A 23,426-nucleotide genomic window follows, 5' to 3' on the forward strand; every position below is an offset into this window, starting at 1 on the left:
TTAATAACTTCCTAAATTCCAATCCTTTCTTAACAGTTCCTTGCTCTGTGTGTTTGGACAAGCTGCTGAACTTTCTGATTTCCACTCTCTTCAATTTATTTTATTTTTTAAATTTATTTATTTATTTATTTTTTAATTCAGGATATTATGGGGCTACAAACGTTTTGGTTACATGAAATTGCATTTGCCTTGCTCAAGCCAGGGCCACAGGATGTCCTTCCCCCATACAGTGTGCCCCGTCTCCATTAGCTGTGGGTTTACTCACCCCACCCACTCTATCCCCCACTCCCCACCCCCCTACCTGACCGGCACCCAGTGAGTATTACTACCCTGTGAGCACCTTAGTGTTGATCAGTTAGTACCAGTTTGATGGCAGGTACATGTGGTGCATGTTTTTCCATCTTTGTAATACCTCACTTGGAAGGGTGGACTAGATCTCCATCCAGGATAATATAAGAGGTGCTAGATCACCATAATTTTCTGTAGTTGAGTAGTAGTCCATGGTATACATATACCATTTTTCATTAATCCATTCATGTGTTGATGGGCACTTGGGTCGTTTCCACATCTTTGCTCCACAATTTAAAAATGGGGATACTGAGAGTTTCTACAGTCAGTTGGATTCAAGTCAGACCTAAACTAGGTAGAATATACAGATGTCTTTAGCACAATATTTAGCACACAGCAAGGGCCCATTAATGTGAGTGGCTACATAAAACGTATGACACTATCTTTGTGTCTTTGTTCTCTAGGAAGAATAGGTCTGGCCAAAACCATGTGCAAAATGTATTATCTTAAATAATGGAAGGTTCAGATTCTCTATTGCTAAGCCTGTGAGTTACGCTTTATGATAAGGCATTGGTCCTTAAATATTTGAAGTAAATATCAACCTGAAGGTGACTTAGTTTAATTAAAAACACGTGCAAGTGACTCCCGTCTCTCAGGCTCTATGCTGTGTATACAGATTCGAAGCTAACAGGACAGGCTCTTGCTATGAAGGATTTATAGAGTAGGGAGATGCAAAAGGCTATCTAAAGTAGTCTGCATAATTCCTGTTTTCTGAGAAGCTAGTTCCGTTTAGGTAGATGGGGGTCTCTTGGGTACACCCACTTGTTAATAGACTAATTACTCATTTTTACTGGATTTCCTCTAAAGAAAGCTAGCAGCCAGAGTACAATAAAGAGGTGTGCTTGGGCTAACATGCTTAGTAATCCTCACAGACACAACAATCTTACCTGTGGGCAGACCTGGGATTTATCTAGAAAATAAGGCTGTCTGACTTTTTCCTCTCTATAACATGCCCTCTGATTACTTTTATGTGACAGAAATACTCTCGAAATATTACCCAGCACTGGTCTTGCTCTACAACGTTGCATTTAAGAACTTTTTTGTTAGAGACAGTATGAAGCTAACAAAATAACTAAAACCAACTTAACCCACACTATAGTTCAAATACACTTTACCTTAAAGAAAGCATGTGAGTGGACACATTCACACACATACACACCATACATACATGCACTCAAACATGCACTTACACACACACACAAACACACACACACACCTACCTGTTGGGCTTTAAATACTAGTCATCCATGTTGTGTTTCACTCAAAGTGCTCAACTTCAGCCTCTCCACACAGATAGATACTTTAGTGAATTTTCCCTCAGTAATCATAGCCTTTCAAACATCAACTCCCAGATAACAGCTGTCTCCTGAATCTTTATATTTTTGACAAAAGAACCACAAATGTGTCAGATGCAATGGAACAGAAAAAATACATTTCAATTATTGACAAAGAGAACAGAGAAAGGCTTAACAGCAAGGACACAACAGTTACCCTGATGATGATCCAGCCAGATTTGGGTACAAATTCTCTCAATTTAAAATTTCTTTGGGCAAAAAAGTCATATAACTGTATATGCATTTCTTTTTATTTATCTTCAGTATAAAAGTTATAGTGAGTATTAAATGATATAATTATGCAAAGAATTTTATAAACTTTAAAGTGCTATGTAAATGTGAGTTATTATTAGTTATTATCTATTAACCTTTCCCAATATGAGAATCCTAACTTTTAAATATAGATACATTACTTTTATCTACAAAAATCTACATGTATTAAATTGTTTACAATTACATAATCCCATTATTCCATGAATAGTTAAAATGTGAAGCTTACTATGACCAAGTGAAAGTCTTGGAGTATTTAAAATACCTGCCCTGAAATTTGTAGTGGAAACAAATCCATCTCAACCTACACGTGAATTAGCGGCAAGGTTTGACATTACTAGTCCAACAATATTGGACCATTTGAAACAAATGGGCAAGGTAAAGAAGCTGGATAGATGGGTACTTCATTGAAAAACCTAGGATGGACATCAAATCTCATTAGCATTTTAAATGTTAATCTCTATCCACTTGTAGCTTGAGGCCAGTTTGATTCCTTGATTCTTTTTATGTGATTTTTTTTTTTTTTTACCCTCATGACATTTTTTTGTTTCACAAAAACGTGGTATTATTTTATCATTCCTTATGCTTGGCACTTAGTGTTTCTTTTCTGTTTGAAAACTTTATATGCTACAACTATGAAAAAAATGTTCTTATTTTATTTTTTTAAATATTCTCCTGCCGTCCTTTTGTGTTCTGTCTGTTCTGGAACAATTTTTATGCAGATAATATATCTTCTGAAAAGATTCTCTAACTTGCTTATTTTTTCTTTTCAATTCTCCATATTCTACTTTTGTGATAGCACTTAGAAAACTCTCAATTTTACCTTTGCAACTTTTAATAAATATATCATTCCTGCTTTCACTTAAAATTCTTACAAGGTTCTTTACCATTCATAGAATGTTGCTTATTAAATCCTCAATGTTCTAGTTTTATTCATGTATTAACTTTTTCTCTTTGAAAATATTAAATTAATTTCAGAAGTTTTCTTTTTTTTGTTTGCATCATCTCTTTTTATAACAGTGGCTTTTGCTTGCTTACTTTTCTATCTGTCATGTGTCAAATATTTAATCACTGGTAGATAGTTTATATTTGAGTATAACACTGAAATGATTATTGGAAGCTCTGTGTTCCTATTTGATGGTCTGTGCCAGGCTGTGAGGTTTCCATGGAACCTTCTCAGCTGTTTCCATCTGCAGGTATTTTATATGGGTCTAATGGGTTATCCACGATTCCCACTGGTAGGCGGGTTCTATAAGCTCTGCTGCAAGTGTTCTGAGAACAAAACAGGAGGATGGGGTTGGAATCATGCCTCAAAATCTCTCTGCAGACTTTTATTTAGCCCCCTACTTTTAATGAGGTACATCCTCACTATACTTTGTGCTGTCTTTTAGACCACCATCCAAAACTACTCTCATTCAAAATATTGAGAAAGTACATTACTGTTTTTTTTCTTGCAATGTGTAGATCCTGCCTATAGGAATGGGATTCAGCATCTCCAGTCTCATAAACAAAGTAAAGTACAAATCATTTATTCATCTTGCAATTTCCAAAATTTTCTTGAAATTTTTTGTCTATTATCATTGCCTATCTCATTCTTTTTTTATATTATTTATTTATTTGTTTTTGAGACAGAATCTCACTCTGTCGCCAGGCTAGAGTGCAGTGGCATCATCGTAGTTCACTGAAACCTCAGACTCCTGGGCTCAAGTGATCCTCCGGCCTCAGCCTCTTAAGTAGATGGGAGTACAGGTGCATGCCACCACACCTGGCTAATTTTTCTAGTTTTTGTAGAGATGGGGCTTGCTCTTGCTCAAGCTATTCCTGAACACCTCCTCTCAAGTGATCCTCCCTCCTCAGCCTCCCAAAGTGCTAGGATTACAGGTGTGGGCCACTACACCTGGCCTTTTTCTTCATTTTGAGTTTATGCCTTTTTCATTCTTTTATTTTCAGTTTAGTGTGGATTTTGGAGAGTCAAGTAAATACCTCTGTGTATACATCATATTAACTCAATTCCAGCATTAAATATCATAGTGTCAGTCGCGCGGTGGCTCACGCCTGTAATCCTAGCCCTCTGGGAGGCCGAGGCGGGTGAATCGCTCGAGGTCAGGAGTTCGAGACCAGCCTGAGTGAGACCCCGTCTCTACTAAAAATAGAAATAAAAATCATCTGGACAACTAAAAATATATATAGAAAAAATTAGCCGGGCATGGTGGCACATGCCTGTAGTCCCAGCTACTCGGGAGGCTGAGGCAGGAGGATCCCTTAAGCCCAGGAGTTTGAGGTTGCTGTGAGCTAGGCTGACGCCACAGCACTCACTCTAGCCCGGGCAACAAAGTAAGACTCTGTCTCATAAATAAAATAAAATAAAATAAATAAATATCATAGTGAAAATTTTTTAAAATCATAAAGCATAAATAAATCTGGACCATGCAAAAGGTACCCAAGAGCTTATAGTCTACATCAGGGATAAATAATGATAACTATAAATAAGTCCACCTAAATCCACAGTTACTATAATTGTTAAATTTTGCTCTGAATGTTCTAAGATATAAGATGAAAAAGGAAGATACAATCACCAGTAAAACATTCCTTTAAAATCACAGTTGAAAAAATGTTCTAGTTTTTTTGAAGAAGCAAAATTTAGAATTTTACTGTAATCTTCTTGCATGAAATATCTTCTATTGAAGCCTTAAGGTAATTTGCAGTGTCTTGGTGAATACTGCATTTAAAAATAAAGTCCAATGAAATCATATCATACTCATCATTTCCATCTATCTATCTTTGCAGTGTTTCCCTATCAGAGAATCTCAGGCTAAGAGGGTACGTGGATAATCTCAGGTCCTAACTACATTAGATTATCTCCTCATCAGAATTTTGGGAAAGAAACTGATGCTTGTAAACCTGCGTAACATTGGGGGCAGGTGGAACACAAGAAGAACTTTAAAAAATACATCAAATATTCCCCACTGTTTGGTGTGTAACTAGTGAGTGCCACTTTGGACTTTGTCAATTGATAGGTGGACATTCAGCTTTACTGATAACTACTGCTGAGCTTTGGGCATAAAGATTCTTTTGTGTGTGCGAGTGTATGGTTAGAAAATGCTATGACAACTTGAACCTGATTCATAGAGCTATAATTTCACAGAACATACTCTTCTGAATTCAGATTTAGATTAGTAAAAAAGAATCACATTAAACATTTGTTCAAAAAAGTTAACAATGCGAGCCAGTGGTGCAGGACGTTTAAACTAAAATACAACATGATTACTGAGGCATTTATTTGTGCAGCTTATTGCGCCCACATCTAGCATTGTTATGTCTTCCTGAAAAGCACAGGCCCTGAACAGAAGTGATGCAGAGAAAAAGAAAAGGAGGGAAGTAACAATTGCAATCGCTTTGCTTTTACAGAGTCAGTAAAAGGGGAAAACACACACACAAGAGACTCCCATTCTTTATGCTGAGCTCCTTTTGAGGAGGGTTATTTCTGACGCTCTGGATGAAAAATAAAATCCAGCAAAGAAATAAATATTCAACAGGAGGAGAGTTCAAATATTCACAAGATAAAGCACCAAAGCAGAGGGATGATTTTCTCTTATTAATGGAGGAAATATCATTCAGCCTTTTCTGGGGGTTTCCTTTCAACATCCCATAATAATGAAAACCTATTTGGGCAAACTAAAATTAAAAACTACTGAACGCCATGGCCTTGAATTTGATTCTAAGACATTTTTAAAGCTATAATATTCTACTTAAAATGCCACTAAAACTTACTGCCTCAGTTTTGTAAAGTACTTTGCTTTTCAAAGGAAAATAATTGCTATATGCAAAAAAACTATACCTTTGTTTCTGCAGCATAAGGCAATTTATCTATGTATGAATTAATATCTATATGCTGTATATTTCTTTTTGCCACATAAACATTTATTTTTGACATACAAAAGAATTTTTGCAAAGAATGTGGTGAAAATGGTATTCTTGCTTTGGTTCCCAAGAGGAAGAATAGAGAAAAGATTGAGTTTTGTTTTCTTTCTCCATTGAAATTTCATGCCTCATCCATGGGCTTTCTCAGTCACCATTCCCTCTAGTGAGGCTTTCCATCATACTAATCAGGTAGAATCTTTTACTTATTCAAAATTCCATGGATTGTCCATGAGTTTATTCCAAACAGCTTCTTTATACCACTAATCGTGTCTCTCTCTGGGCACGGCTTGCCCCTGGAGAAGTAATTCTCTTGAAGGCAGAGATGAAGTCCACCCTATACTGAGTGCCTTGTGCATGCCAGGTGCAGAGGTGACTAGCATAATCATGGCTGATACAAGAGAAACCTCCCAGTAGCCGCCACCCTACCAAGTTGTGAAAAGAGTTTTGCATTTCAAAATGACAGCAAATCGTCTCTAACCCCAGTGGCATCTGCATCTCTGTAGTGCCTGCCATGCCATCACTAATATTATACCAATTATAGGAAAGGTTTAATTACACTGAAACACACAGGCTTTCTTATCTTCTATGTTTACAAATGACACTAAGCACCCACTTTTTCTTATTAACAGAGAGTCATCCTGCTTCCAGTGAAATTTTATATGAACCCATTATTCTAACTGCTTTGAATGGTGCTGTTAGGTGTCATTTAGAGGACTGGTTCCATACAGTTTACTAAATGTCCTCTATTTCAATAACAATTTTCAAGTACAAATTCCTCCTGGCAACATTGTGTTTCCTCTCTCTGGGCTTCAAGTTCACACCTCTTTTCACTTTGATCTGCTTGGCCATTTTCTCCAAGACCATTCCAGTTTAGCCTTTGTTCTACCTTCATTCTAACTAGCCATCTCTCACTAAGCCTTTTTGCTTAGCATAGGGACCAACCCAGATTTCTCTTTTACTAAGCTCTTTTTTCAGATGCTTGTTATCATTTTCCTCCTGCAGATCAACTATAGGTTCTCCCAGTTAATACAAAACAGCTGTTTATACAATCAGCTTCCCATAACTTAGATTCTCTGGGTAGAATGATTGAGATCTTGGCTGCTTTCTTCCCAGAACTGCTGGTGCTCCTTATATAAATTGGTCCATTTCCACTATACAGCATGTAGGTCCAGGAATCTCAGGAATAGCAGTATTCTCCAAGCCACAGAACATCAGTTACATCCTTCCACCCAAGCAATTGTTTTATTTGACTTACATTTACAAAATGAGAAAGAAAAAGCTTTCTAAATGATTCCTCCCATAATCAGAAAAATCTGCTTCCAAGTGATTACTGTTCTCCACCTGTGCACATAGAAGTTAAAAGCATAATTATTATTTATCTTTAATCACAAATGGCAGTTTCAGAAATGTAATTTTCCATAATGGCCAGTGTGTAAAAATAGCAAAGATTAACAATGAGCCTTCTGTAAAAAGGGTATGTAACATGGAAGAGGCAATGTAATTTCTCTATTATTCCCTAAAGAACAATTGTGTTTTTTATCTTTCTCTGATAACTCCCTGTGTGACTTATTGCAACTAGCCCTCTGCATGCAATAGTTTCCACATCACTCACGGGGAGAATCCCAATATAGTGTAACAAAACATTTTTTAATGATTCATCTAAAGCATGTTTATTTTAAATTGTTGTCAGTGACACACAGTTGTTTCTCTTCTAAATGTTCAAGATATATGGGTTGAGAAGATGGTCACATGTGCAACTGAATATCAACCAAATAAAAATGGCTTTACAATAGATTTATAAATAAAGTGCAATGGAAACAACTTTGAAGTCAGTATTTAGATTAGGTAATCCACATCGTGACCAAATTTTTGATCTGCTAAACACCAGCCCTGGAGATTTCAGTCAAGGCTTTCTGGATCTAAGGCCTGAGCTCTTTGTGCGTCAGCACTGCACTCTGTAATAGGGTATCGCTTATGACAGGAATTTTCAAAGTAAAAATCACTTTTAACACTTCATGTGTAAATGCTACAAATTATAATAATTTTGATACATTTGGTGTCCCTTGTAGTTCTATTGTGTACCCTGATCTGCATGCCGCTAGAGGAAAAATATGTTGATTTCTTCCAACGTAGTGGGAAGAGCATGGGCTTTGGAGTAGATTGCTAGCTATTTAAGCTCTCTGAGCTTAATTTTCCTCATCTGTAAAAACCTTTGCAGCATTTGGAGAGAAATTAAATGAAAAAGTGAACGTAACACGCCTATCATCCTAGTCGTACGAACTTGGCTCTCTAGAAAGGTCAAAATCTCTCTTAAGAGGAAATGTTCCTCTAAGTCAATTTTGCAGAATATTACTGCGAGCAAAATTTTAGTGATAATCTAGTCTAATGCCTCATTTTTCCAGAAATGAATGATGAAGCTCATAGATTTGATATGACTATCCAAAGTCCACACACACAGATCTAAGAGTAAACTCTAACCTATTTGAAACTCCTTTCTGTGCCCAGAGTAAGGATGCAATCCTTAATGACAACTGTGAGCTGAATTTTTAGGGAATCCACCCCAAACTATACCTGAAAATAAGACAGGTTGAAAGATTCCATTAATAATATCAATTCTATTCATTTCATTATAAAAGGTACTGAATTCATATCTACTATTATACCATGACACTGGTAATTATGCTAAGAAAGTTGAAAAGTAGTACAAAACAGAAATATGTTTTATAAAAGAAATAATCTGTGAAAAATGATTTTAAATGCACTTCTATCATGAGGTTTATGCTTTATCTCCCTATGCACAATTTTGAAAGTTACCTGTTTTGACAAATATCTTCATTTTCCAAAAAAACCAAGTAACTCATTTTTTATCAATTTGTTGCATTCTATGATAACTTTAACTAAATCAGGCCAAATCCATAATTAAGCCTTTCTTTTTGTTCAAGCTCAAAGTGAGAAGCACTAACGGAGAGAAATATGAACTCATCTCTACCAGAATTCCTAGAGAAACAGTGATTTATTTTGATTAATTGTTAATTAAGTTTATTGATTATTAGGTTTGCCTTTTGTGAGTTTATGGCACTTTCCAGTGAAAATATTTAGGAAATTTTTCCTTTGCTTTAGTAAAATCTTCAAATTGGTTGTTAGTTACACAAATATAAAGCAATTAGGAATACAACTAATATAGGAATACAAGAAGTAGGTAACCAAACATTTTGCCTACAAAGGTCCTAATTATAGCTAAATGGGTAAGTGGTAAAATCATATTTTTCAATACTTATTGATATGCAGAGCATTAGTTGGTCATAGATTAGGAATATTTTATAAACTCCAGAAGTATTTTAGAAGAAAAGAGTCTAAAACCCTACTATCCTTTCCCTGTGGTAACACATGTGGTAACTTGTGGGTAACTTATGTGCTTGAACCCAGAAAAATCCCAAGTATAAAGTAGGCACTTGTGAAAATTTATTTTCTTCACTTTCTCTCTGGACTTGACTTTGCACAATCTCCAACTGTAGCGATAGTGACTACAACACCTTCTGTACCAAGGGCCTCCGACCCTACTCACTGGATGCTCACATAAACCCTAATTCTAACTTGACAGCTTTGGCTCATATTTTTGAATGTTAATATTTTATGTTAAAAATGTTCAGCTTCTTAGTAAGTTCTCTGCAAATCGTAGGTTCTTGCCTATTTCTTTAAGCCTTTTTTCAATTTCCTTACTAAAATCACCATATTCTACGTTTTCAGGCTGGAACTTCCTAAATCTCAGTGTGACACTAACCTCATTAAATAGGAAAAGTTACTAGCAGCTCAGTACTAGGAATGTGGCACCTCAATATAGTTAAATAAAAGTTTTCTTTCCCTGACATGGAAACCAATCAAGATTAAAATTTAAAATGTCTTAGCATCAGCCTCCATGGGTTTCACATACTTAGTGCAGAATATTTTTGTCAAATTCTATTTTATATGTAAATGTACATAATAGATGGATAGACTTTAATGAAATAAAAATATGCAATGAAACTGATAATATTCATTTCATAAAATATTACATAGAAAATTAAGGCCATTTTAATGAATCTGAGACTTTGAAATTAGGGAAGGTATTGATGAGTACTATAGTAATATAAAACCTTGAATATCCTATTTATTTTATGCCTTTGTTTTGGTTGCCTAGTATTGATAAAACTCTGATTCATACCTTTTAAAAAAAACTGTAAATCGTGACAATGTTTAGTTAAGCCAAGAATGTAGAAGAGATTTTATTCTGTTATACTCAAAATAAGAATGTCTTAGCTGAGGCTGCCATAACAAAATACCGTGGACTTGGTGGCTTAAACATCAATAATTTAATTTCTCACAGTTCTGGAGGTTAGAAGTCCCACATCAAAACACCAGCGTGGTTGGGTTCTGGTGAAGCTCTCTTTCTGGCTTGAAGATGGCTGCCTTCTTGCTGTCCTCACACGGTGGAGAGAGAGAGCAACCCCCCTGGTGTCTCCTCCTATAAGGGCGCCAGTCCCATCACGAGGGCCTCACCTTCATGACCTCATCTTTCAAAGTCCCCACCTTTAAATACCATCACATTGGAAATTATGGCTTCAACACAGGAATTTTTAGTGGGCACAATTCAGTCCGTAGCACAGTTGCAATGTTTAGTTAAGCAAAGGATGCAGAAGTGACTTTATTCTATCACAGTTGAAAAACGGGCTAACCCAGCATTTGCTCCACAATAGTTATGTAGTGTAAAAATTTTATATACACCACATCTAAACATGAAAATTTTCAGTTAAGTTAAATGTAAAAGTATAGAAGTGAAACTCAAGTTACAACGGTGTAAGACCCTAGAAGTAACTGTATCAAACCTCTAGTGAAAATCAGCTTGTTATTACCAACTCATTTATTTACAGAGAAAGAAATTTTGGCTCAGAGAGAAGTAATCCTGTTGAGATAAATAGCGAGCTAGCAGCAACGCCAAGCTTTGAAGATGGGCGTGGCCATGCAAATTCCTTTGGTCAACAGGGCATTATCCATTATGATACAAGAAAAAACTTGGAAAGTACTTGCATACAGAGACTTGACTTTGCTTGCTACTGGGAGCTGATACTTCATGAAGGGGAGGCTCGCCATTTGAAGAGCCATGTGGAGAGTGAGGGGACCCTGGCCAGCAGCCTGCTAAAGAGGACACATACGAGTGAGGCCCTGCTAGACTGCCTAGCCCCGACAGAGCTGCCATCTGCTGCTGCAAGAGTCCCCTCCCAGGAAACAAGGAGAAGATCTGCTTGTAGTTCACATACAGTATAATGCCATAGGAATCAAGACTGCGTGGGCTTAGTAAAATAATACATATTTAAATAATCGAAGAAGACAGAAAGTCCAAAAATATATTTAAACACATACTTAGGCAAATAAGATATATGAATGACAAACAAGCACATGTAAAGATGATCAATATAAGTAGTGATTAGGAAAATACATGTTAAATGCATAATCAGACATTTATCAATATACATATACTTGAATGACTAAATTTGAAAAGAGTCTCCCTGTTAAGTTTGAAGAGGATGCAGGGAAACTGGACCTTCTGGTAGCTATGTAAAATGTTAAAACTGCTTTGAAAAACAGTTAGGCAGATAGTTAAAAATTTAAACATATTTCTACCACATGACCCAAACATTCTACTCCTAAATATTTACCAAAGAAAAATGAAATATTGTCTCCATACAAAAAATTGTATAGGAATATGTCTATAGTAGGGGTTGTCAGGTTACCAGAGATGTGGGGTGAGAGTGTTAACTACAAAAGGATGTGTGGCAAACTTTGTGGTGATACAAAATGTTTTATATCTTGATGATGGAGATACACACACACACACAAATATACACACACATACATCCTCAATAAACCTGATAAAAATATTGAATGCATGATCTCATTGAATTTGATCATCATGTCAGTTGAATAAAATAGGAATTTCTAGCTTTATCTCTATTATGTTAAGAATAAAAAATCACTTATGTTAACCAACCTTAAATCTAGATTATCTCATTCAATATTCCAAAGACTTACAATGATTTCATGTGATGAAATGCCACATAGGCTATGTAATATACTGGAAGTTAGACACACAGGGGAAAGAAAGGCCACTAAATCACATTGTGTCCTGCAGAGTCTGCATCACAGGAGGTAGTAGGAGAAGAGAAAAGAAGAAAGAAAAAACAAAACATCAACAGGTGCCCTTCATCTGAATGGAAGGATATCAGTACAATGTTCATGTTATACTATCATAAAGTTGTTTGTTTCTCCTTTACACCCTCATGCAAATATTTTCATTTTGTGTTGCACATGTTAACCCTAATTCTATGCCCTCATACCCCCTATTAAATAAACGTACTTTGAATTCCAAACTCAGCCCAAATGGCTACGGAGTGAACAATTCAGCCATCACAGCTGTCGGGCACCATAAAGAAACAGCCCTTTGATCTCTTTGTAATTCTAAAAATTAATTCTAAACGGAGTTTTCATATATAACTGAAAGAAAGCTGTTTGAGTAGGCAAGACTGGATTCTGTTCTCTTCCCTTGTTCCTGTCAGCTGATGAAGAGCAGAAATACATTACAATAAACACTTTTACAGTTCCACAAACACTAGGCATATAAATTCTACCTGTCTTTGTACTCTTGACACACTCAGACTCCCACAGAAAAGGGGGAGATTAGAAAAGGGGCCACTGGCCATGCTTGGTACAGCCCCTGTGAACCTCTTTTTTGGGCCGGCATGCCTTCCCTTCTAGTACCCTAAAATATGCAAACAGGATAAGAGATGAAGTTGCATGTGGAGGTGAGAGACTTCCTTGGCTTGCTTGTTCAGATACAGCCTGCTTGCAGAACATACGTAATCTTTTCTACACTTTTGTTCTCACGTGGTAGATTCAAAGGGACTGAGCTTCTCTGGACTGCAAACGTTCAGCCCACTTCAGAGGGAGAATCATTAAACCCTAATGTTGCCCTCAAGTGTACATATTATCCTTTAATTCAGCTTTAGCTGCAACAAAGTTCCCTGTGAGACATCAATATCTGTTTCTCAATCCATTCTGAAATTTGAGAGGGGAATCATCCTCCTTGGACCTTGTTTAAATGTCCATATATCAAGATAAAAGCAAGGACATATTTCTTAATGGAAAATTACCAGCCATACTTTATTTAGTTTGCTGTCTTTCCTGATAACATGATGCTACAAGGAAATCTTATCTGAGTGGCTAAGACAATCTTGGAAAAGGTGGGCTCTATCGCCATTTCAATTTTATTCTAGTAACAATGAGACTGATGCTTACTCCAAAAGATGGTCAATGTAAGAGTATTTTAATCAGAGTTTAACCAAATCCATACAGTATTTTATAGTATTATACTTTTGATAGGCAGATACACTTTAGTAGGTAAGAGTTAGAAAAGGGTGCACTTTAGAAGAACCTATTGGCTTTTCTCAATCCTCCATATATCCAGTGCTTTTATTCTTCCATGGCATGTAATGTCTAAACAGAAAGCCACCACTTACAAGACCAATGACTATTTCCAATAAGATAGTCAATCTAATTTTCAATTTCCTCATCTGTAAATACAATTCACAGTGTTACTGCAGATATGATAATATAAGTAAAACACCTATTACAATAATTTACATAGGCTACTATACGAATTGGCATTTAATAAAATGTCCCCTCTGGAAAGAAGTACGACCATTGCAATGTTATTTTTTCTGTTGGCCTGATTCACCATCATGGACTTCTGGGAATCCATCTGGACACCTCTGGGTGTCTCTCATGCAAACTATCCTTCTTTTACCTTTAGTTTCTAAAAAAACCATCTGACCCTCAAGCACAGGAAAGTCCATGTTATAATAAGACTTTGAATGGCTACATTTGTAAGATTGGTTTAAACTGTGTATGAAACAACCCCCAACCTTCCAAAGAACAGAATTTATACAGCTGCCTGCATTTAATGGATCCACAGGGCAGGCCGAGGTGGAGCCTGCTGAGAGCAGGCTGATGAAGGATCACTGGTGATTTGGTGCTCAGCAGGGGCCCGCCAACCAGGGCAATCTGTTCCTGCTCAGATCTAGCTCACTGAGCTTTTATAGTCCCAAAGGGAAGGGAAGACATTGTGAGAAAGAATTGAAGGAAGAGAAGGATTCAAAGGAAAATAAAATTGCTGTTGGACAATAAGGAGTAAGGGAAGAAAATCGTGAATGGATATGAATAGAAAAAATAGAGACAGAGAGAAATGAGAAGTGACTTAATGGATGTGCTTTCAGACCACACAGCATGGATTTATACCCTGGCTGTCACTGACTATCTGGAAGACCTTAAGATATCATTTAAACTATCTGAGCCTCAGTTTCCCTTTATATAAAAATGGAAATAGGACCAATCTTATATGGATGATAAGATGGCTGTGTGAAAATACATGTGGAACTCAATACACAATTTCTACAGCTACAAATATGTATAATGCCTATGTCCAAAGAATGTAAATGAGAATTAAGGGAGGCTTCATGACAGAGTGAAGAAAGTATAATAACGATAATGTGAGCTTTAGAGTCAAAGAGACCTGGACTTGATTCACAGATCTAGTACTTAGCAGCATTTTGACCCCCAAACCCTAAAAAATCTTCAGTTTCCTCATCCATAAAATGATGTAATATCTACAATATCTAATTGTTGTGAACGTTAGAAATGATACATGTAGGCCACTTATTCCTGTGCATAGAAGAGTTTATTATAATCATATTACCACTTACTGAAAATTATAAGATATAAAAATGAAAAAAAGACAAAGAAATTCTATTTTTCCCAGCACTTTCAAAAGTTTGTAAAGGACATTCATATTAATTCTTTCACAATTCATTTGTTGTTATGTATCTTCAAACATTCTTACATAATACATACACTAAGAAATAACATGGTTTACACATGAAAGAAGTAATATCTAGGAGGTTAATTAATGAACCTCTACTAACAGGGCAAAAACTGAAAGTCAAGTTTATCTCACTGCAAAGCCTAAGCTCTTTTCAACTAAATAGGTTTCCCATTCTATTATTAACTAGAAAAAAGGCCATTTTTTTTTTTTGCTAACAAACAACCCTAAGGCACCACTTTGCATCAGAACAATGACAGCTCTAATTTTCTGAAACCCCTTCCTGCATATGTTAGAGGACAACACTAGGAGACAGACTGAGGACTGGCTGCAGGGGCTTTGTTTTGTTTGTTATCTCTGCCTCTGGACAAGAGTGTGGCACTAGGTGACCCCAAGTAATATGGCTCCATGCTTTAGGAGCAGTTCTAGATAAAATTCTTTGCTTGCGATTGCAAAAGAAGATTTCTCCACGGGCATTATGGGTCTTCTATCTCTGTTCAAATATATAAAGATTAAAAATTTAGATTTATCCAAACCCAGCTTCCAGAATACAGCAGAACATAAGTGGCTATTCTAGCTCAGCTCCATTTTCCTCAACCACATCTTAACAATCTGTTTCCTACCAAACAAGAATAGAGCCTTTATTTGTGTAGTTTTTATATCTTCCCCCAGACCTCTCCCTAAAACATCATCCTTCATTCCCTACCATCTTACTCACCTTTCTTACTTTTTATTTTTAAATGTGATCAGTTACTGACAATAGTATTGTGCACTAGAAATTATTAGAGAAAAGAGCCAGATTTCAGTTTGCTGAGCTGCCACTAACTGACTTTACAACCTTGGTCAAGGAGCAATCTGTCCTCTGTGTTCTCAGCGTATGATGAGGATTGGGGAATGATTAATTCTTCAGTATAATATATATTGTGTGATAATTATCACAATCATGTCTACTTAAATGTAAATAACAGCAATGGTAATGATAATAATGATAGAAAAAGAGAAAAAAAGAAGAGAAAGAAAAAGAACAGCTGACATTCCATTTAATGTGTTTCTCCTATATGTTAATAATATGGGACATGCAAATCATTTTAGAATCCATGCCAGGTTTATTCTATATTCTTTCAAGTATCACTCAGAGTTAGTCATTAACTCCTCCTAGAAGGAATGAATTACAATATTTTAAAATTTCTTTCAACATTGCATTTACGTATTTTAAGGCTAGAGCTAAAATGTCCATAAAGAATAAACAAGGCTTTTTTCTTCTAGGTTGTATTCTGTTCCTCACCCTTTTAAAGAAAACTCTATGAGTCCTTGATGAATAAATATCTAAATTTGGTTTATTTTTCCGGGGGGGGGGGCTCAGAGGAAAATCATCAGCATGCATTTTGAACAAACCAAGAGATGTTTGCATATTTATTAAAATAACACTCACTGATTTGAAATAGGAAAACTTTTGATTTCCATCAATTTTAACTATATGTCTTCCAGGTAAGGCATTTTGATCATCAAAAATTTCATGGGCTTACAAAATAATATGCACATTCAGTGACAAATGTTGGAGAGGTTTTAAACCTCTTTAGGCAGATTCAAGCACTTGCTGCTTAGAGAGAGAAATGGAAATGGATTCCCCGTTGTGTAAAGAAACAGACATCATTTAATTCTCAGTGTTCCCTGGAGTATTGATTCCTCTATAAGCACTTGTTACTTAATAACATATGAGTTATATGGAGTAATGATGTAACAAAAATAAATACAACTAAAGGATCCCTCTGGTTGGTTGAATTATTTGCACAATTCCTCATTCCCTTGACACAGGATAAGAATTCACATGCTTCCTGTGGCTCACTTGTGGGGAGAATGTACTTCCTACCTACTTGATTTGGATTTTGGCTGGATGATTTGTTTTGGCCAATGTGATGTCATAGTGTATATGAGGGTAGAGGCTTGAAATGTGCTTGTATATTAGGACTTGCCCTCTTGGGCTTCAATGATCAGTTATAAAAAGAAACTTCCCCAAATAGTTGTGACCCCTTTAATCTGGGACTCAGAGTGAACACAAATTATGTTGATGTAAGCCCAACCCAGAACTTGTATCTCAGACCAATGGAACCTTCAGCTTGATGCAAGGGCTCATAGCAAGGCTACACTGGACAATCCACAGTTGCACTGCTACACCTGGAGCATGAGAACACATTTTTTTTTTCACCAAGATTGTGTGTTTCTTTTTCACTCAGCAAATGCTGACTATTCCAGTCTCATATTCTAATAAAGGCAATATATAAAAATAGAAAACTACAAAACAATGCATTTAGTAATGCAATAAAAATGATAAAAGATATACCAGAGTAGCATATGGAAAAAAGTGAAAATTTACAGGATAAAAATAAAGAAAAGTTTTCCAAATAGCTATCAATTGAGAAAAGAGTTCATCAGGAAAAATAAGAAAGGAAAAGGAATTTCAGGAATTTTGCAAATATGTTAGCAAAGAGTACCAGAAAAAATTATCAACTTAAATGAAACATTACAGTTTACATTTTAATACATTACCTTCTTTTTCTTTCAGTTTCCATGGCTGGAGTTAGGTTATGTAACTGTAATCCTGTGCCTTACTTAGAAAAGTGTTTTAACGTATATTCTTCACTTATCAATATTACTATTTTAGATATAGGCTTTAGGTTCAGCTCTGCAGATACAGTGTTATTTAAGCAAACTTTTCCTCATATTTGGATTTTAATATTGTTTTCAGTCAATCACTATTATAAGTAAGACTGTGGTGATCATTATTAGCATGTTTAATTTATATTTAAAAATGTAAATATTAACAAATAACCCAATTAAAAATGGGCAAAGGACCTGAACAGTCATAGGTCAAAAGAATATATACAAATGGCCAATAGGTATTTTAAAAAATGTTCAACATTACTAATCATCAGAGAAATGCAAATTAAAACCATAGTGAGATATCACTGCACTTAGAGTGGCTATTATCAAAAAGACAAAAGCTAACAAATTTTGGTGAGGATGTGGAGAAAAGGGGACCCTAGCACACTGTTGGTGAGAATGTAAATTAGTGTAGCCATTATGAAAAACAATATAGAGGTTCCCCAAAATATTAAAAGTAGAACTACCATATGATCCAGAAATCTAACTGCTGGGTATATATCCAAAGGAAATGAAATCAGTATATTGAAGAGATATCTGCACTCACATGTTTGTTACAGCACTATTCACAAAAGCCAAGATATGAAACCAACCTATGTGTCTATCAATGAATGGATGAAGAAAATGTGGTGTATATACACAATGTAATACTCTTCAGCCATAAAAATGAAGGAAATCCTGTCGTTTGCAACAACATGGACGGAACTGGAGGTCATCATGTTAAATAAAAGAAGTCAAGCACAGAGAGGCCAATATCACATGTTACCTCTCATATGTGGAACTACACAGGTTGAACTCATAGAAATAGAGCAGAATGGTGAATACCAGAGACTGGGTTGGTTGAAGGGAGATGTTATTCAAAGAAAACAAATTTATAGTAAGATAGGAGGAATAGCTTCAAAAGATCCATTGCACAGCGTAATGACTATAGTTAAAGAAAATACATTGTATTCTTGAAAAATGCTAACAGAGTGGATGTTAAATGTTCTCACCACAAAAATAACTATGCGAGGCAATGGATGTTTTAATTAGCTAGATTTAACCATTCCACAATGTATATACAGGCATGCTTCACAGATATGAAGGTTTTGCTCCAGCCCACTACAATAAAGCAAATAGCGCAATAAAGTGAGTCCTGCAAATTTTTTGGTTTCTGAGTGCGTATAAAAGTTATATTTATAATATATTTTAGTCTAGTAAGTGTGCAGTAGGAGTGTGTCTAAAAATATACATACTTTAACTAAAATGTACTTTATTGCTAGAAAATTCTAACAATCATTTGAGCCTTCGGTGAGTTATAATCTTTTGGCTGGTGGGGGGGTCTTGCCTACACGTTGATGGCTGCTGACTGATCAGGGTTGTGGTTGCTGAAGGCTGGGGTGGCTGTGAAAATTTAAAATAAAACCACAGTGAAATGTGCTGCAGGTTTCACTCTTCCTTTCATGAAAGATTTCTCTATTGCCTGTGATGCTGTTTGATAGCATTTTACCCAGCGTAGGGCGTCTTCAAAAGTTGGGGGCAATCCTCTCCAATTCTACTGCTGCTTTATTAACTAAGTTTATGTGATGTTCTAAATCTTTTGTTATCATTTCAACAATGTTTACAGCATCTTCACCAGGAGTAGGCTCCATCTCAAGAAACCACTTTCTTTACTTATCTGTAAGAAGCAACTCCTCATCCGTTCAATTTTTATCATGAGATTGTATTAATTCAGTCACATCTTCAGGCTCCACTTCTAATTCTAGTTCTTTTCCTATTTTTACCACATCTGCAGTTTCTTCCTCCACTGAAGTCTTAAACTTCTCAAAGTCACCTGTGAGAGTTTGAACAAACTTCTTCCAAACTCCCGTTAATGTTGACATTTTGACCTTGTCCTACAAATCGTGAATGTTCTTAATGGCACCTAGAATGGTAAATCCTTTCCAGAAGGTTTTCAATTTACTCTCCCCAGATCAATCAAAGGAATCACCATCTATGGCAGCTATAGCCTTAGAAAATATATTTCTTAAATAATAAGACTTGAAAGTCAAAATTGCTCCTTGATCCCTGGGTTGCAGAATAGATGTGTTAGCAGGCAGAAAAGCAACATTAATCTTCTGGTATATCTCCAACAGAGCTCTTGGGTGACTAGGTATATTGTCAATGAGCAGTAACAGTTTGAAAGAAATCTATTTTTTTTTTAGTGGCATATCTCAAAAGTGGGCTTAAAATATTCAGTAAACCATGCTACAAACAGATGTGCTGTCATCTAGGCTTTGTTATTCCATTTATAGAACACAGGCAAAGTAGATTTAGCATAATTCTTAAGGGCCTTAGAATTTCCAGAATGGTAAATGAGAATTGACTTCAACTTAAAGTACCAGCTGCATTAGCCTCTAACACAATAGTCTGTCATTTGAAGCTTTGAAGCCAGTCATTCACTTCTCCTTTCTAGCTCTAAAAGTCCTATATGGCATCTTCTTCCAATATTAGGCTATTCTGTCTTCATTGAAAATCTGTCTCTTAGTGTAGCCACCTTCATCATCCATCTTAGCTAAATCTTCTGGATAACTTGCTGCAGCTTCTCCATCAGCACTTGTTGCTTCACCTTGCACTTTTATGTTATGGAGATGGTTTCTTTCCTTAGATCTCATTAATCAACTGAACTTTTCTTCTGCAGCTTCCTCACCTCTCTAATCCTTCATAGGATTGGAAGAGAGTTAGAGCCTTGCTCCGAATTAGGCTTTGGCTTAAGGGCATGTTGTGACTGGTTTGATAGTGACACAGAACACTAAAACTTTCTCCATATCAACAGTAAAGTTGTTGTTTCCTTTCATTAGTACATTATTCGTATGTTCCCTGGAGTAACACTCTTAATTTCCTTCAAGAACTTTTCTTTTGCATTCACAACTTGACTAACTACTTAGTGCAAGGGGTCTACCTTTCAGGCTATCTCAGCTTTCAAAATGCCTTCCTCACCATCCTGAATCATTTCTAGCTTTTGATTTAAAGTGGGATATGTGCAACTCTTCCTTTCACTTGAACACTTAAGAGGCCATCATGGGGTTATTAGTTGGCCCAATTCCAATATTGTTATGTCTCAGAGTATAAGAAAGCTGAAGAGAGAAAGAGAGATAGGGAAACAGCTGGTTGTGGTGCAGTCAGAACACACAAAGCATTTATAGATTGTTTTCTGGTTTATATGGACTCAGTTCATGGAACCCCAAAAGCATTTATAATTGTAACATGAAACATCATTGAACACAGATGACCATAACAGACAAAATAATGATGAAAAAGTTTGAAGTATTGTGAGAATTACCAAAATGTGCCAAAAAAAAACATGAAGTGAGCACATGTTGTTGAAAAAAATGGTGCCAACAGACTAAATCAATGCAAGGTTGCCACAAACCTTCAATTTGCAAAAAGTGCAGTATCTGTAAAGTACAATAAAGCAAAGTGCAATAAAATGAGTTACACCTGTATACTTCAAAACATTTTGCTGTACACAATAAATAAAGACAATTTTATCTGTCAATTTTAAATAGGTAAATAAATAAACTTGAAAAAAGGAAATATTAATATTTATTTTTAAAGGCAATATTTATGAAAATTTACTAAGAGTTTAGATCTTAGGTATTTTTACTGAAAATAAAAAGTAACTATGTAAGGTGATATGTAAGGGTAATTTGCTTGACTACTGTAATTATTTCATTATGTTCATGTACATCCAAACATGTTATACACTTTATATACAATAAAACTAAAGAGACAAAAGATGGGATGTGTATTATTTTGAGGGAAAAAATAGAAAACTTTGCAAATATGTTGGAGTCACCTTCATTAAGAGACAACATAAACTAGAATTTGTTGAGCACATATTTTATGCTCAACATTATGGTTACTGCATGTGATCACAAGTATACTTTTCAACATCCTTCCTGGTAGAAATTTTTCACAGACATGCAAACTGCTAACTTTTAAGGGAGACACAGACAGCGAGTAGCCAAACTCAGTTTTACATCCAGACCTCTCTGACTTCCAAACAGATTATCTTTCCACTCTATTATACCAAAGTGTTGTGATACCAAAAATCTGATCTCATTTAGTGATATCCTATACTAAATTTTTTTTTTACTGTTGAACTGGATAAAATATGTGTGATTATGCATATTTTTTCTACCTGTTTTGAAGAGAATAAATTATTTCCCTCTGGGGTGCATAAAGAAGTAGAAAAACAACTTAATAATATCTTTTATGGAGTTGGTAATGATTAAAAGCAATCTGGCATTTAAGGTTTATTTCTCAAGAGGAACTAATAATGGAAATCTGATAAAAAGCCAAAGAATTTCCACTCTCTCTTTTCTGCCTCCAAGGTCTCTAACATCAGATAATGTAGTCCCCCCTCTGCATTTCAAAGAACAGAATTCCTTGCACCTTTTAAGAGATTACTGTAATGGGGGTCATAACCTGCATTCTTTGTACTACCAACAATTTAAATGTCAGTGTGCTCTGTTCATGTGGCTATCAGGCTAGACTTTTGAGCATCCAGATTTCTAATTCTTTATGGTTATTCTTTTAATTTCCCCCTTACACTATTCCACAAACTCAGTACACGTATTTTCTCTCTCTCTCTCTATCTGGGAGACAGCTTCTCTATGTTGTTGAAATTATGAAAGTGAAAGTGACCTTAAAAAGAGTTATATTTCCCATTTCTTGCTAAGTTAAATCCAAAAAACTTACATGGAATACTTCAAATATTGAACCCTTTTTGCTTTATTGTTAATAACTCCTGCTTCTCCCTACTCTGCACATGATGCTTAAGTGTCTCTGCATGGGCCATATCTGCCTCGACTTTTCTCTTGCTTGGGCTTAAACGCTCTTTTCCAATCCTCTCTGGTGTTTTGTAAATATCTAACAAAATCAGAAACACAAAAGGAGACATTACAGCTGATACCACAGAAATACAAAAGGTCATCACAGATTATTATGAACAACTGTACACATGAAGAAAGATACCTCAACATAATGCAGGCCATATGTAGTAAATCCACAGCTAACGTACCAAATGGGGAAAAGCCGAAAGTCTTTCCCCTAAGAACTGGAACAAGAAAAGGGTGCCCACTTTCTCTGTTCCTATCCAACATAGTAATAGAAATCCTAGCTACAGCATTAAGGTGAAAGAAAGAAATAAATGGCATCCGAATTGGAAAAAAGGAAGTCAAATCGTCCCCCTTTGCAGGTGACATGAGCTTATATCTAGAAAAACCTAAAGACACTATGAAAAAGTTCTTAGATTTGATAAATAAATTTAGTAAATTTGCAAGATACAAAATCAACATATAGAAATCAATAGCATTTGTATGCACCAGTAATTAATTAAGAAATAAATCAAGAAGGTAATACTCTTTACAATAGCTACAAAAAATTACCTAAAAATAAATTTAACCAAGGAGGTGAATGACCTCCTCAAGGAAAACTACAAAACTCTGATAAAAGAAATTGAAGATGACACAAACAAATGGAAAGACAGCCTATTATCATAGATTGGAAGAATGAACATAGTTAAAATGATAAGACTTAAAGCAATCTACAAATTTAATGCAATCTCTATCAAAATACCAATGACATTTTTCACAGAATTAGAAAGAAAAACAATCCTAAAATTTATACGGAACCAAAAAAGCTTAAACAGATAAAGCAATCCTGAGCAAAAAGAAAAGGTTAACACATTACACTACCTGACTTCAAAATATGTTACAAGGCTATAGTAACCAAAACAGCATGGTATTATTATAATAACAGACACATAGACCATGGAACAAAATAGAGAATTCAAAGATAAATATATGTATTAATATTACAGCCAACTGATTTTCAACAATATTGCCAACAACATACATTGAGAAAAGAACACCCTGATGCTAGGAAAATTGAATATCCATCCATATGTAAAAAATTGCAACTTGACCCTTATTTTTTACCATATACAAAAATCAACTCAA

The sequence above is a fragment of the Lemur catta genome, chromosome 4 (genome assembly GCF_020740605.2).
Source record: "Lemur catta isolate mLemCat1 chromosome 4, mLemCat1.pri, whole genome shotgun sequence".
NCBI classification, from domain to species: Eukaryota; Metazoa; Chordata; class Mammalia; order Primates; family Lemuridae; genus Lemur; species Lemur catta.